General features: G+C 42.5%; 1 long non-coding RNA gene and 1 pseudogene across 2 annotated transcripts in view; both read right to left on the bottom strand.

The window, feature by feature from the left end:
- Window positions 1–4,553: 4,553 nt before the first annotated feature.
- Window positions 4,554–7,275, bottom strand: LOC117062776 (annotated as a pseudogene). The gene has a single exon (XR_004428581.1). The product of XR_004428581.1 is annotated as an uncharacterized LOC117062776 (transcript).
- Window positions 7,276–8,023: 748 nt separating this feature from the next.
- The window catches only part of LOC117062777, a 42,252-nt gene continuing 33,617 nt past the window's right edge, over window positions 8,024–16,658 (bottom strand). Inside the window, exon 2 of the long non-coding RNA XR_004428582.1 lies at window positions 8,024–9,237. This is a non-coding gene — a long non-coding RNA (uncharacterized LOC117062777). The remainder of the gene's footprint in view (window positions 9,238–16,658) is intronic.

Here is a 16,658-nt window from a genome sequence, read left to right on the forward strand (position 1 = left end):
GTGACACTCAGTGTCCAGGGTCCTCACATTTTTCATGACCTCTGTGTGCATGGGGCCGTCTTGTCCCAGGGACTTGGGGTACAACAACCACAACACCATCAACAACAAGAACATCCTCTGCATCCCCATGCCCTAGCTGTCCTTATCTCTCATCATGGAAAACTTCACACCATGACTTCTCCCTCTACTGGCAGTGTCCAGCATGCTTCCTCTCAGAAAACCCAGGCTTTCACAGATAATGGCTTGCCTTGTCTCCTAGTGCCCTAGACACTTTTGCTTTTGGTCCTATCACCCAAAAACGTGAGCAATCTACAAAGGCAAGAGAGCACACACTCTTGGCCACAAAAGAGGGAGAAAAACATAACAGTATCTTAAGATCTTGTTTTACACATGTTGTTATTAGCATTGCATCTGTATGTAGTCAATATGGTCTTGGTAAAAGAGCCTATCTTTGCTCTACTTTAACTCTGTTAACAGAAATGCAAATGTTGAAGAATGTGGCATCCATGAGTACAGGGTGCCGGTGTGGGTGTGAGACAGTTGGGACTGGGTTGGTTATCTCTTGCCTACTTTTCACATGAGAGTAATTTACATGATCTTGGTTTGTGTTTTGACTTCTTAGGAACTATCTTCCATCTGGAGTCTCATATTAGGTGAGATTGCTGCATAAAGGCAATACTTATTTACAGAGTTTCCTGGCCACTGGTGATCTAGGCTACTTCTCTTCCTTTAGCTAGGATTGCATTTTTATTATTTTCAGAAATCAACAAAGTTTAAGACAGTAAGATCTCAGCATATAATCTCAATTCTTGTCATCAAATTATCTTGTATCACTTATAAGAATCATCTAAATTTTCTAATCATCTAATATTGTATCTAAATTTTCTCCTCTGATAGCACATGCCTTTTCTGCACACCAAAATGTTGACCTAGGCCTTACCTTGTAAGCCAGCAAGCTCATAGAGGAAAAAAGCTACCTCAAGCACCCTGAGGGCATTAGGAGGTGCAGTAGGGACAATAAAGCCTGCTAATGTGATTTTGGGTGGCCTGGCAACTGGAGTGATGGTGGGGAAGACCTGGAAATCATTCCCTTCTGAGACCAGACAGCCTAAGCAGAAACCAGAGAAATGCATCACATACAAAGGAGGCAGCAGAGCTGTCTTCATAAATCGCAGCCTGTAGTCCTTTTAATGTGTCAGTGTAACCCGCCGTTAACCATATTTAATTGCTATCTACAGTAAGTTCCGTAGATCATTACCATACCAGTCATTTTTCAAAGATCCTCGTTAGCACAGGACTAGTGAACACAATAAACGATGTGACAGGAGATGCTAGAGAAATGCTGCAGAGAAGGAGCTCATGTAAGCCAGCAAGCTCATAGAGGAAACCCCCTATATTTCTATTGACACCATTATAAAATCCACCATGCACACTGGGCTATTTCCACTGCAGTGCGTAAGACAAGAGAAATGGGTCGCTATTGTGCTCCTGCTGGTTTCCTCTCCACCAATGCAGCTCGTTCCCTCACACACTGAGGTGGTGTCCACAATGCCTGGCTAGAACAGAAAACATCTGACACACCTGAAGTGCCTGAAAATAACACTTTCCTACAAACACTTAAGTTGGCAATCCATCCAGTTGGGAGGTACATGTGTACTGTGAACCTACCCAGAACCAGGCACTATGCTAGGGCGTTGAGATTCAAGGTCAAAGGAGGCACAGTCCCCAAGAACCTTGTAGCCAGGGACAGAGCTAATGGCCAGGAGACATTCTAATCCAACTCACTTGCTTCATTTCAGTGACTTTATTTTCCATTTTGTTATTACCTTCTTTCTCAAGTCTCCAGTTGGAATTTGGATTATGTTACTTTATTTTTTTCTTTAAAATGCTTTTTGAATGATCAAAGGCCCATTTTAATCCCTCTATTGTCTGCAGCTCCTTAGAGGTCAATTCTCCTTTTACAGAGTCTGTTTGCCCTCATGGTGATGAGTCTCCGTAGGTGCTGGGGGCGCACCTTCCTTAGGAATCGCTCTCCCATGGAGTCTCAGAAATGCCTTCAGCTCTGCCCGCATCTTCACAGGGGCAATGATTTTTGTGATGGGCTTGAAGCCTTTGGGTTGCAATCTGTTCCAGATCAGCTTTTGCCTTAAATTCCTGCTCAGCTTCTCCAAACGGCAAAGACAGTGTGCATTGAGGCCCCTCACACCAGCCACATTTGGGATCCTGACTCCTCTGTGTGACTCCTGTCCCACCCCAGGCCCAGTCCCCGCATTAGCTTTTGTGATGCATTCCTTGGTACAGAAGGTTAAGCACTGCTAGTTTCTATTCAGAGACACAGGAACTCTACCCTTGTTCCTGGCTTTATAAAGCTGCTCAGTTCTAATGTTCATGGCACACAACAGCTGCAAGGGCCACAAATACCCCCAAGCAGATGTTAGGCTCTCAGCCCCTAAGATACAATTTTCATCTCAACAACTCATAAGATTCTGCCCTCTGACGTGAGAAAATATAATTTTGTTGTGCTTTTTAATTATGCCTATGGCATCTTTTAAAATATGCCATCCATGATCCAGTATTTCTTTGTGTTTGGAGTGTGAATCTGCAGGTGAAAGAGTGTGTCCTACACTTGCCCAATCCCTCCTCATTACACAAATTCACCCTCTACTTTAAAACAGGGAATCTGGGCCTTTGACAGGAAACAAGCCGGACAGTCATGGGGCCAAACTCGAATCAAATGTAAATATTTAATTTCCTACTGTTAAAAGCAGAGTGGACCCACAGTCCCTCCCAAAGTAAGAGGCACAATCATGTGTCAAGAGCACTGGCCTTATTGCTTCTCGGACGTTGGCTAAGATCAAGGGAAGACCACTGGTTTTGGGGTCTGATACCCCAGGAGAGTCCCAGTTTCGTGCTCACGTGTTATGTGACCCTTGACCCCTCATTCAGTTCTCACATGCTTCAGTCTCCTAAGCCATGCAAAAGGGACGTAAGGATATCTCCTGAAAGCAGAGTCAGCTGGAAGGCTGCAAGGTTTATGTGAAGCAGTTGCACATTACTTGGCACTTAGAATGGGCAAATAAAAAATGGTTTAGCTTCTCCTTTGTGGGAATAGAGACTGGAATGGTTTGTATCCTGGCTCTCCTGAAACTGTGCTGCGGAGCTGGGCCCAATCTCTAGTTCAGCTCCCTTCAGAAAGCCGAAGGCAGAAGCCTGCAGGACCAGAGATGGAGCCTGGCCACACAGCCCCTTCTTCCTGATGCCACACGGCTGGTGATCCTGGTCACAGACTGCCTGAGATGGTGAAACAAAGCTTTGTTGGACTTTTGAAGATAACCCTACAGAAAAATCACCTGGTGAAGGGCAGATGCGCACGTTTTGTAATAAGACCAATTGGGTTTCCTAAATCAGCCAAGCCATTTATCCTGTGGCCTTGACGACAGGCTGACCTTCCTTTTACAGAGGAGATGGTGATGCCTGGTCCCAGAGGAACGCTGTGAGCACCCAGGCATGGATTACAGTGCTTAGCACAAAGTAACATTAAATGTGAATCTCTCTTCTAAAACTATGTTACCAAAAGCAGTAATTCATTCCAAGCAAGTCTGTCTAAAACTTTTTTTCTACTGTAAAAGCTTTAATTTTTGTCTTTGTTTTCATTGATACAATTAGATGTGCATATTTTGGGGGTGTATATGATAATCCAACACATTCACATAATCAAATCAGGGTAATTGTGATATTTGTCACCTTAAATATTGATCTTTTCTTGATGCTATGAGCATTAGGTTAATGGGTACAAATGTACAGTTAGATAAAAAGAATAAGACCTGGTCTTCAATACATCATGGTGGCTATAGTTAACATTAACCAATTGTACATTTCAAAATGCTAGAAGAAATTAATTCCAACACCTTTTTTGTTTGCTTACTTTTTTCTGAATTCTAATAGACTGATACATCAGTCCCTGCTGTAGCCAAAATAATGACTTCCCCAAAATGCATTTCAAGAATGTAACCTCAGGTTGTAACATACAGAACCTGCTCCTGGTGTTTGGGAAAGAAGAGGTGTTAGGCCTGCCACAATTCCTCCTCCTCCCCGGTGATTCAGAGTCCTGGAGGATAGAATACCTTGGGAGCTTGAGTGAACTCCTTCCACCAGCCCAGCCTTCACTCAGATTCCAGCTCATAGCTCACAAGCTCCACCACCCAGGCCAAACTCCTCACATGCTTAATTTTCTGTTTGTTTGTTTGTTTTTTTCAAACAAGAGTTTTGCTCTTGTTGTCCAGGCTGGAGTGCAATGGCACGATCTTGGTGCACTGCAACCTCTGCCTCCCAGGTTCAAGCAATTTTCCTGCATCAGCCTCCCGGGTAACTGAGATTACAGGTGTTCACCGTGCCCGACTAATTTTTTGTGTGTTTTTAGTAGAGACAGGGTCTCACCATGGTGGCCAGGCTGGTCTCAAACTCCTGACCTCAGGTGATCCACCCGCCTCAGCCTCCTAAAGTATTGGGATTACAGGCATGATCCACCACGCTCGGTCTAATGGTCTGGTTTTTATTTCCTGTATGTGTCAAGTGAGGACAATAAGAATCAATTCAAAGTGTTGTTAGGAGTTAATACATGTTAAGCACTTATAAGAATTTTTGGCACCCAGCAGATGCTCAGAAAGTTTTAGCTCATAATATTAGCATTGCTATAAAAATAACATCAATAAAAACCAATAATATTAATATTGTGAGAAAGTCATAATAATATGCATCAAAGGCTATTAATAATACACAATGACTTTTCCACATGCCATTTGTATGGCCAGAAAGCCAGACACAACTCCTGGCTTCCTCCTGCGATTCAGACATTGCTTAGATGCAAACTTAACTGATGGAACCACTTAATAGGTTCGTCACTCTAAGCAAAGACTAGCGTTCAAGAAATGTTCTCAGGTGATTTAAAACACAGTTCAGAATACTGGTGATGGGTTTTCAAATGCTTGCAATACAAGGCCTGCCTCTGTGCTAAGTTCCTAGAGAGAAGTTTTATAATAGATGCAGTTTTTCCTATTAGCAATGGAACATACACATTTGAAACCCAACTGGCAGCCTCTATTATTATAGGCTAAATCTCGTAAACAAAACTTAAATGTAAAGAAGTGTTTGTACTAGCTGCAAACGGGGTACTGGTTTGATGCCACAGGCTAAGTTGTTAGCAGGTGACATCAGAGTATGGATTAGTTAGGGTAACATTGTGAACCGAGAGACAGGAGAGATCTTGGCACTCACTGAAGGTGAGACTCCTCTGGAAAGTTGCTTCCTCCCCAAGATCTGCATCTTTGCCTGGACTGAGTCAGGATCTCCAAGGTTAAGACCTAGCTATGTATATTTTGCACAAAGAATCCTGATTTGGACTCCAGGATTTAGAACCACAAATGTGCATAGAGACCCAATGCTGTACATGGGAGGTGGGGTCAGATAGATAAAGTAACTTGCCAGCAGTCATTCATCTCACTAGTGTCACTGCTAGAAGTAGAACCTATGGACTTTTGGTCCCTGGTCTGCAGCAGTTTCTGTAACACTAGTGGATATGAAACAACGTAAAACACAGAGTACTGAGTTCTCGGAGGTGTGCAGCCCTGCAAAACTGCGCCTTTGGGTGGGAGTGGAGAGCAGCCAGCAAGAAAGGCCTGCGGTGGGGCCCTGCATCTCAGTTTTAGGAGGGAACCCCCACTGTCAGATGGTTCGGGTGATGGTGGCCATGTGGGAATGTGGTGGTGGCTGGGGAAGATGACAAAGGCAATTCACTTATGATAGCTGCTAAGGAGAGCAGTTGACACAACCCTGCTGCCATTTTTGACTCTTTCTTGATGAATTGAGTATATGGGGATATAACTGCAGCCACCAGCATGGAGATTTCCTAGATTCTTAAACTTACAGGTTATTAAGGACATAAAGGGATCTTCATGTATTCCAATGCCCTAATTTCACAGGAGAAGGGACAGTCTCAGGGAAGGCAGGTGGCTTGTTCAGTTTCAATCAGCCAGCAACTGGCAGAGCTGAAATTAGAACTCAAGTCTTAGGGCTCCAGTTCTGTAACTCATCCATCCCACAAAATAATTCTAAAGGCATGTGCCCATGTGGCCTGGGCATGGCTTGTAGCCACTGCCATAGATAGAGATGGATGAGACACACTGCGCCTAAGGCATGCAGTTCTATTGGTTCCTTCCTGCAGCAGTCCCTGGACCACCAGGTTCAGAAACACCTGGGTCTGTGCTCATATGCAAAGTACTGAACTTGCCCCAGATTTACCGATGCAGATCCCCTGCAGGTGAGGCCAGGGAAACTGGCTCAGCAGGTGATACCTGGGTACTCCAACATCTGAGAAATCCCCAGATAAGACCTCAAAGTTCTGGAATATTCTGGGGGCTCTGTTGAAGAACAGAAGTTGTAACATACAAGAAAGACAGACCTAAATGTGGCATCAATTATTTCATTGAAGAATCATCCGTTGAGTGCCTACTGGCTTATAGTGCCCACTGTTCACTATGCTGGGAACAGAAGTCAACAAGCCAACCACATTCCAGCTGTGAAGGAGTGCATCCAGAAAGTCATAGAAGGCCCTGGATGCCTGGTGCCTGGGCTGGGGTGTGTGCCAGGGCAAGAGGGGAGTGGATGTCAGAGAAGAACAACTCTTGACAGTGCCCAGGAAGGGTAGCTGCTCCTCGGAAGCAGTGCTCGTGGAGCCATGTTGCCATGGATACAAACAGTGTCTGGTTACTTATGGGAACACTATTGTTAGGATGATTCTGAAATGCCTTTGTCCTGACAGTGGAGACCTCCCCAGACCAAATTACTCTTGGCTGAGGTGGTTAACCCTCTACTCATATGATGTCTTGGGGCAACAGTGCAACTTCAAAACACATTAAATAATACCACACTATGAAGACAATAAAAAGATCGGTGGTTGTCAGGGGCTGAGGGAGCAGGGGGATGAAGGAATAAGCATCAGTGGAGCAGAGGGGATTTTAGGGCAGTGAAACTCATCTGTGTAATACTCAAATGGTGGATTCATGTCATTACACATTTGTCCAAATGCCTGGAATGCACAATACCCAGAGCGAACCCTCATGTCAACTATGAACTCATTGTGATGATGACGTGTCAGTGTAGGATCATCAATTATAAAACGTGTACCACTCTGGGAAGATACGTTGATATGAGGGAGACAGGGCATATTTGTTGGAGGGGCAGGAAGAATATGGAAAATCCCTGTACCTTCCACTCAGTTTTGCTCTGAACCTAAAACTGCACTATAAAACTAATTTTTTTTTTTTTTTTGACAGCTCTGTCATTCAGGCTGGAGTGCAGTGGTACAATCATGGCTTACTTAAACTCCACCTCCCAGGCTCAATAGATCCTCCCACTTCAGCCTCCCAAGTAGCTGGGACTACAGGCATGTGCCACCACACCTGGCTATTTTTTTAAGTTTTTAGAGACGGAGTCTCACTATGTTGCCCAATCTGATCTTGAAATCTTGGCCTCAAATGATCCTACCACTTTGGTCCTCAAAGTGTTGAGATTATAGGCATGACCCATGGTGCCTGACCTTAAAAAGTCTTTCAAAAAAAGATTAAACATTTCTAAACTGTTTTTTAAAATACATTGTGTCACAGTATATAAAAGTTATACTATCAAAAGTGAACTTTGGGTAAATGAAGGCTGCCGGATTGACTAGAAATTAGAAGGGGTTTGGGCTTTAAGTTTGTCACTGAATCTGGTAAACTCAGAGAAACCACCACCTCTCTCTAAGCCTCTAATCATCAGGATTAGGAAGGAGAGAGGTGGGCTGCTAGAATTCCTTCTTCAAGCTCTGATGTTGCAGGACAAGGATAATTGCTGATGAGAAAAAAAAAATCAGACTCTCACAGTCTGCAAAAGCAGAACAGCACAGTTTCCACAAAACCATAAAAATGTACTTTTTGGAACATAACAGTCAAGCACATGCAACAGCTTAGGGTCCGTAACTCAGCATATGTAAAGTTCATAAATTAATGTAATAGGAGGCAGGGTAACATCTGTTCTGTAGTACCCAACAGAGGGGATTTGGATATTTGAGAAGAGGCTCTGCACATAGTAAAGTCAGCCTAGGAACATGTGAGCAGTATTTACAGTGAAAAGGTCCCCATCTCTAAGTATACACATCTGCTCCAAGACAGCTGAGGCTGGGGACACAGACTCCACTGAAGGGAAAGCCCCTCCCAGGGAAGCGGCTTGCTAAGAAATCAGAATGGAGCCATCTGCCCTTCCCACTGCGTGAGCTCCACCAGCCACCTATTCGTGCTCACCAGCCGGCAGCCTACCCTGGCCCTGGCACGTGCCTGCCCCCAGTGGGCAGGGCCATGACAAAGCCACTGCTGGTTACCATTAGGGGTCAAGTCCCACAGTGGCTTTATTGAAGAACGTTTGCTTAATTTTAGATCAAAGCAGTACTTTCTTCTCCCTCTGGAATAAACAAACAAGCAAATAGTATCTTGGAGCAGTGAAGAACATAATCAAGTTTATGTATGGGCCACTAAGAAACTGAATAGTTACCTCCTACTTAAAAGGTTATCCTGGGCCACTGTGAAGTGGTCCTTTTTATCCTGTGGTCTGCAGTGGAAATGGCAGCATTACTGGAGAAGAGCTGTAAAAACATGCACAGTGAGTTGCTGCTGCATCCTGATTGCCCAAGAGAGGGAAGGAGGAGGAGATAAGAAGGGTTGAATCGGTTCTCTGACATGCCAGAGAGATAAAGGGGTACCTCCCAAAGCTCTGAGGGCTTTTAAAAACTGGATGTCCACTGATATTTCAAAACAGTGCTGGGTGTCCATAATTCCAAAGGCAGTTCACAGGGGTCCAGAGTTGACATCTGTGCTCTCGGATGCCACAGATGAGCCTTCTCAGCAGGCTTGGCAAACATCTTCACAGCCACCATGGCACGTGGTAGGATTCAGGGACCCCAAAAGGAAAGAGCTAAGTTTTGAGGCTGAAGACCAAATTGGTTAAAAATATGGTCACTCTTAGGGTCAGTAAGAGAGAATTAAGTAAAAAAAAAAAAAAATCATTGAATACAAGGAGCAAATAAGTAGACATAACACGGAGTGACGCAGGCCGCCAGGCAATCCTAAGGCAGACATAGACTCATCTTCAAGTGGCTTCCTCCAGCCTGACACCTGAAAAAGTGCTACTTCTTCTCACTTACTCTTTCTCCTGTTTATCAAAAGGGAAGAAAAGAAGAAAAAGAAAATGTTAGTAGTTGACTATGTGTCAACACTATTCTGGGCATTTCCCTAAGTTGTGTAATTGAATATTCACAACTCCCTCTGATGTGTAGATATTAATATAATTATTTTCATTTTACCAATAAACTCTGGTAAAATATAAGCTATGAAATACATCCAGAGATACTACGTGATGTGCTCAAAGACAAATAGCTAATAGGCAGCAAGCCCAGGCTTTAAGCAAGTTCTATCTGAAAACCTTTTCTCTCTTCCCTAAGGCATACTAAATTGATGTTTGAACTTCCCATTTATCTTGTTTCATGAAAGAATGGGCTAAGCCATGGCGTCTTCCCTATCCAAAAGAAAGTAAACAGTCATGAGACCAAGATCCCCTGGGATCTCCCAGAAGGTAAGTCAAAGCTCTGTGTATTCCAAGCTCCACTGCTGCCAGGTCCCGGAAATTGTGGGGTGGGGATTCTGTCTCCGAGCTCCACCTATTTAAATCTTACCAGATTACCAGATTAAAGACCTGACTCTGATGAACTTGTGTCCATGATCTTTCTTTAAAAAAAAAAAAAAGATTTTATTTTTTAGAACAGTTTTATATTTCAAAAATATAGAGAAGGAGCCCTCATTGTGGAAAAGTGGTAAGCGAGAGATCCCTACTGGTTCACGTTCCCACTAAGGACTCTTGCAACCCTAGCCATAGGTGAGCCCCTTGGCCCTCGTGGGCCTTTAGACTAGTATAGAAAGCTGCTTGCAGTCTATATGATGGCATTGTCTCAGGGAGAGAGTTTGCATTGGGTGCCAAACACCCCCAAGACCCAAGTAACTGCAACATGATGCCATTCTGAGAGCCCAGTCCACACCAGACTACATCCCACCCTGAGGACCAACAGCACCTGCCTCTCCACATACCTTAAGCCCCATTGACATTCCCCTACATCCACCCAGAGGGCTGCAGCATTGCAATGCTGGCTGGACACAATGGCACAGCTGAAGCAACAGCACAGTGTCCTACTCTCTGGAAAATGGGTGATGCAACACTGCAGGAGGCTGCCTTGGGGACAAAGGAAGTGTGTACTCCCCAGAGTTTGAGAGCTGACTGCCAGGGACCACTGCCACTGACAGCAACGCAATCTCCTCCAGTGGCAGGGTGGTCACATACCTGAATGTACCTTTAGCTGACTTGGATACCAGCCCAGTCACAAACCATCCACCACAGGCATCTGTGCAAGCCACATGGGAGCCATGAGTTGGCCCACCACCACCACTGCCACTACCAATGCCATGCACACCTCCCAGGGGTCCAAGGTCTGGCACCCCCAACCCACCAATGACATCACTGGTGCCCAAGGACCAGCCCTCCTGGAGCCCCTGTCCCCAGGAAAGTCTTGCCACAGCCCCCAATGACAACTGCCACCTAAGCCACTGAGGAATTCACAGACATCACTGATGTTGATTATAGTTAAGGAAATCATGCAGAGACCACACTTCTACACCCACCCAGAGTACAAGTGAAAGCACCCTGCCGAAAGCACACTGTAGATATATCTTTGTAAAAAAAAGTCCTTATGAAAGATTTTCATCCAATCTGTAACATTGAACAAAATGACTGGTACACCAGATGTGCAGATATCAACACAAAGACACAAAAAATAAAGAGCAAGAAAACATGACACCTCCAAAGAAACACAATAATTCTCTAGTAACAGATCTCAAAGAAAAGGAAATCTATGAAATGCCTAAAAATATCAAAATGATGATATCAAAAATTGGTACGATAAAAAGAACATGGGTAAACACTACAAATAAATTGGAAAGAAAAGTATAACTTGGATGAAAAGTTCAGCAGAGATAGAAATCATTTAAAAACACACACACACAAATCCTGGAACTGAAGAATACAATAAATGAAAAATTTCAAAATACAGTCAAGAGCATCAAGCACAATACACTGCATCAAGCAGAAGAAATTTTTGAACTTGAAGACAGGTCTCTTGAAATAACTCAGTCAGACAAAAAATAAAAATAAAAAAGAATGAAAAGAGCATGCAAGGCATATGGGATACCACAAAGTGACCAAATATTTAAATTTTGGGTGTTCCAGAATAAGAAATGGGTAAAGGCATAGAGAACTTAAGAAAAAAAAAAAGCAAAGCTATACTTTAAAAGTGAAAGGGAAATAAAGTTGTTCCTAAACAAGTAAAAAAGATAACTCATTCCCACTAGACCAACCCTGCAAGAAATGCTTAGGGGAGTCCTACATCTGGAAGCAAAAACACAAAATCTGCTGATATGGTTTGCTGTGCCTCCTCCCGACGCCCCCATCTCATCTTGAATTATAGCTCCCATAATTCCCACATGTTGTGGGAGGGACCCAGTGGGAGATTAACTGAATCATGGAAGCAGTTTCTCCCATGCTGCTCTTGTGGTAGTCTCACCAGAGCTGATGATTTTATAAGGGGTTTCCCCTTTCACTTGGCTCTCATTCTCTCTTGCCTGCCACCATGTAATACACACATTTTGCCTTCTGCCAGGATTGTGAGGACTCCCCAGCCATGTAGAACTGTGAGCCCACCCCCTAAACTTCTTTTTCTTTATTAATTACCCAGTTTTGGGTACATCTTTATCAACAGTGTGAGAACAGACTAACATAGTAAATTGGTACTGGGAGTGGGGCACTGCTGTAAAGATACTCAAAAATGTGGAAGAGACTTTGGAACTATGTAACAGTCAGAGGTTGGTACAATTTGGAGGGTTCAGAAGAAGACAGGGATATGTGGGAAAGTTTGGAGCTTCCTAGAGACTTGTTGAACGGCTTTGACCAAAATGCTGACAGTGATATGGGACAATGAAATCCAGGTGGAGGTGGTCTCAGATGGAGATAAGGAACTTGTTGGGAACTGGAGTAAAGGCGACTCTTGTTATGTTTTAGCAAAGAAACTGGTTGCATTTTGCCTCTGCCCTAGAGATCTATGGAACTTTGAACTTGAGGGAGATGATTTAGGGCATCTGACAGAAGAAATTTCTAAGCAACAAAGCATTCAAGAGGTGACTTGGGTGCTGTTAAAAGGACTCAGTTTTAAAAAGAACAGAGCATAGTTTGGAAAACTTACAGCCCGATGATGTAAGGGAAAAGAAAAACCCATTTTCTGGGGAGAAATTCCAGCCTGCTACAGAAACTTGCATAGTAACAAGGAGCCAAATGTTAGTCACCAATACAATGGGGAAAATGTCTCCAGGGTATGTCAGAGACATCTGTGGCAGTCCCTCCCATCCAGGCCAAGGGGCCCCGTGCTCTGTGCTGTCTAGGGACTTGATGCCCTGTGTCCCAGCCGCTCCAGTCATGGCTAAAAGGGGCCGAGATACAGCTCAGGCTGTGGCTTCAGAGGGTTCAAGCCCCAAGCCCTGGCAGATTCCACATGGTGTTGAGCCTGTGAGTGCACAGAAGTCAAGAGCTGAGGTTTGAGAACCTCCACCAAGATTTCAGGAAACACCTGAATGCCCAGGAAGAACTTTGTTGCAGCAGCGGGGCCCTCATGGAGAACCTCTGCTAGGGCAGTGCAGAAGAGAAACGTGGGGTTGGAGCTCTCAGAGAGGGTCCCTACTGGAACCCCACCTAGTGGAGCTGTGAGAAGAGAGCCGTTATCTCCCAGACTCCAGAATGGTAAATCCACTGACAGCTCGCACCATGCACCTGGAAGAGTCACAGACACTCAATACCAGCCTGTGAAAACCACCAGGTGGGAGGCTATACCCTGCAAAGTCACAGGGGCAGAGCTGCCCATGACCATTAAAACCCACCTCTTGCATCAGCATGACCTGGATGTGAGATATGGAATCAAAGGAGATCATTTTGGAGCATTTAGATTTAACTTTCCTGCTGGATTTTGGACTTGGGTGGGGCCTTAAGCTCCTTTGTTTTGGCCAATTTCTCCCAATTAGAATGGGAGTATTTATCCAATTCATGTACTTCCATTGTATCTAGGAAGTAACTAACTTACTTTTGATTTTACAAGCTCATAGGCAGAAGGGATTTGCTTTCTCTCAGATGAGACTTTGGACTGTGGACTTTTGAGTTAATGCTGAAATGAGTTAAGATTCTAGAAGAATTTTGGAAAGGCATGATTGGTTTTGAAACGTGAGGACAAGAGACTTTGGAGGGGCCAAGGGAGGAATGATGTGGTGGTTTGGCTGTGTTCACACCCATATCTCATATTGAATTGCAGCTCCCATAATTCCCACATGTTGTGGGAGGAAGCTGGTGGGAGATAATTGAATCATGGGTGTGGTTTCCCCCATACTGTTCTCATGGTAGTGAATAAGCCTCACAAGATCTGATAATTTTATAATGGGTTTCCCCTTTCACTTGACTCTCATTTCTTCTTGCCTGCTGCCATGTAAGATGTGCCTTTCACCTTCCACCACGATTGTGAGGCCTCCCCAGTCATGTGGAACTGTGAGTCCACTAAACCTCTTTTTCTTTATTATCTTTATAATTTACCCAGTTTCAGCTATTTCTTTATCTGCAGAGTCATAACAGACTAATACATCTGTCATCATGAAAACACACAAAAATATGAATTCACTGGTAGAGCAGACACACAAATAAGAAAGAAATAAAAAGACAATCATTGTCACTACAAAAGAATACTAAATTATAAAGGTAAACACTAAAAATGGAGGAAAGAAGAAAGGGAATGGAAAGCAATTGGAAAAAATTAACAAAATAACAGAAGCAAGACATTACCAACCAATAACAATATTGAATGCAAGCAATTTAAATTCCAAAGTTAAAGAAAACAGAGTTTCTGAATGGCATGATAGAAAAAAAGACCATGTTATATGCTGCCTACAATAAACTCAACTTCATCTGTAGAGATGCACATAGACTGAAGATGAGGGGATGGAAAAAAATTATTCTACAAAAACACAAACCAAAAGTGTACAGAAGAAACAATAGTTATTTCAGACAAAATAGCCTTTAAGTCAAAAAACATAAAAATAGACAAAGTAGGTCATGATATAATGATAAACTGATCAATTTGGCAAGAAGATATAGCAATTATAAATGCATGTGCCCAACACTGGAGCACCCAGACATATAAAGCACATATTAATACAATACAGCTAAAAAGGGAGAGAGAGATCTTAAAACAATAGTAGATAGGGACTTTAATGCCCACTTCCAGCAGTGGACAGATCATTTAGAGAGAAAATCAGCAAAGAAATATCAGATTTAATTTGCACTAGAGACAAAATAAACCTAACAGACACTTAGAGAACACTTTAACAACTGCAAAATATATATTATTCTCATTAGCACATGAGAAATTCTACAGGATAGACCATATAGCAGGTAAACCAAAAAGTTTCAACAAATTTTTAGAAATCAAAGTAATATCAAGTATCTTCTCAGGGCTGTGCACAGTGGTTCACACCTGTAATCCCAGCATTTTAGAAGACCTAGATGGGCAGATGACTTTGAGTTCAGGAGTTTGAGACCAGCCTGGGCAACATGGTAAAATCTCTATGGAAATACAAAAATTAGCTGGGCATGGTGGCATATGCCTACAGTCCTGGCTACTTGGGGAACTGATGCTGGAGAATTGCTTGAACCTGGGAAGGCAGAGGTTGCAGTGAGCTGAAATCACAACACTGTACTCTACCCTGGGTGACAGAATGAGACTCTGTCTCAAAAAAAAAAAAAAAAAGGTGTATTCTCATACCACAATGGTATAAAACTAGAAATCAATAACATGAGGATCTTGGGAAATTGAACAATCATGTAGAAATTAAACAAGATGCTCTTGAGTGACCATTGACTCAATAGAAAATTTAAGAAAACAATCAAAAAATTTCTAGAAACAAATAAAAATTGAAACAAGATTTACCAAATTTATGGGATATTAAAAAAGTAGTGCTAAAAGGCAAATTTATAGCAATAAATGCCTACATCAAAAAGGTGGAAAGATTTCATTACAAATAACCTTACCACACACCTCAACAGACTTAAACAGCATAATCAAACCCAAAATTAGTAAAGGAAAAAAATGATAAAAATCAGAGAATAACTAAATGAATACAGACTAAAAAAGAAAACAAAAGCAAATAATCAATAAAATGAAAAGTTGGTTTTCTTAAAGATAAATAAAACCAGAAACTGCAATCTAGCTGAACCAAAGAATAAAGAAAGTCAAATAAACAAAATCAGAAACAAAAAAAGACACATTTACACTGATTCCACAGAAATACAAAGAATCATTAGAAACTATTATGAACAACTGTATGCTAAAAATTTGGAAAACTTAGGGGAAATGGATAAATTCATACATACAACCTGCCAAAATTGTACCAAAAAGAAATAGAACACCTGAACAGTCTAATACTGAGTAACAAGATTGAATCAGTGTATTGGTCTCTTTTCACAGTGCTGATAAGGACATGCCCAAGAATGGGCAATTTAGAAAGGAAAGCGGTTTCATGGAGAACTCACAGTTGCGCATGGCTGGGGAGGCCTCACAATTATGGCAGAAGGCAAGGAGGAGCAAGTCAGATCTTATGTGGATGGCGGCGGGCAAAGAGAGAGCGTGTGCAGGGAAACTCCACCTTATAAAACCATCAGATCTCATGAGACTTATTCACTATCATGAGAACAGCATGGGAAAGACCCGTCTCCATGATTCAGTTATCTCCTACTGGGTACCTCCTACAACATATGGGAATTAGGGGAGCTACAAATGAGATTTGGATGGTGACACAGAGCCAAACCATATCAACTGGCAATCCACCAACAAAGAAAAGCACAGGACCACATGGATCTTCTGCCAAATTCTACAAAACTTATAAAGAAGAACTAAAACCAGTTCTTCTCAGACTATTTCAAAAAAAATAAAAATGAGGGAATTCTTCATAAATCATTCTGTGAGGCCAGTATTACTGTAATACGAAAACCAGACAAGGGAATAACCAAAAAAGAAAGCTATAAGCCAATATCCTTGAATACAGATACAACAAAATACTAGCAAAATAAATCCAACAACACAACAAAAAGAAAATACACCATGATGATTAGGGCTTGTGCCAGGAATACAAAGCTGGTCAACACACACAAATCAATACATGTGATACATCACATCAACAGAATGAAGGACCAAAAAGACATATAATTATCTTAATAGATGCAGCAAAAGCTTTTGGTAGAATTCAACATCTCTCATGATAAAAACTCTCAACAAATTAGTCATAAAAAGAACATAACATAGTAAAGGTCATATGTGACAAAACCACAGCTAACACTATACGGAATAAAGAAAAGTTGAGTCTTTCCACTAAGAACTGGAGCAAGACAAAGATGTCTACTCTCACCACTCCTATTTAACACAGTAATGGGAGTCCTAAGCAAAG

Source organism: Trachypithecus francoisi, unplaced genomic scaffold (genome assembly GCF_009764315.1).
Source record: "Trachypithecus francoisi isolate TF-2019V2 unplaced genomic scaffold, Tfra_2.0 Lachesis_group17, whole genome shotgun sequence".
NCBI classification, from domain to species: Eukaryota; Metazoa; Chordata; class Mammalia; order Primates; family Cercopithecidae; genus Trachypithecus; species Trachypithecus francoisi.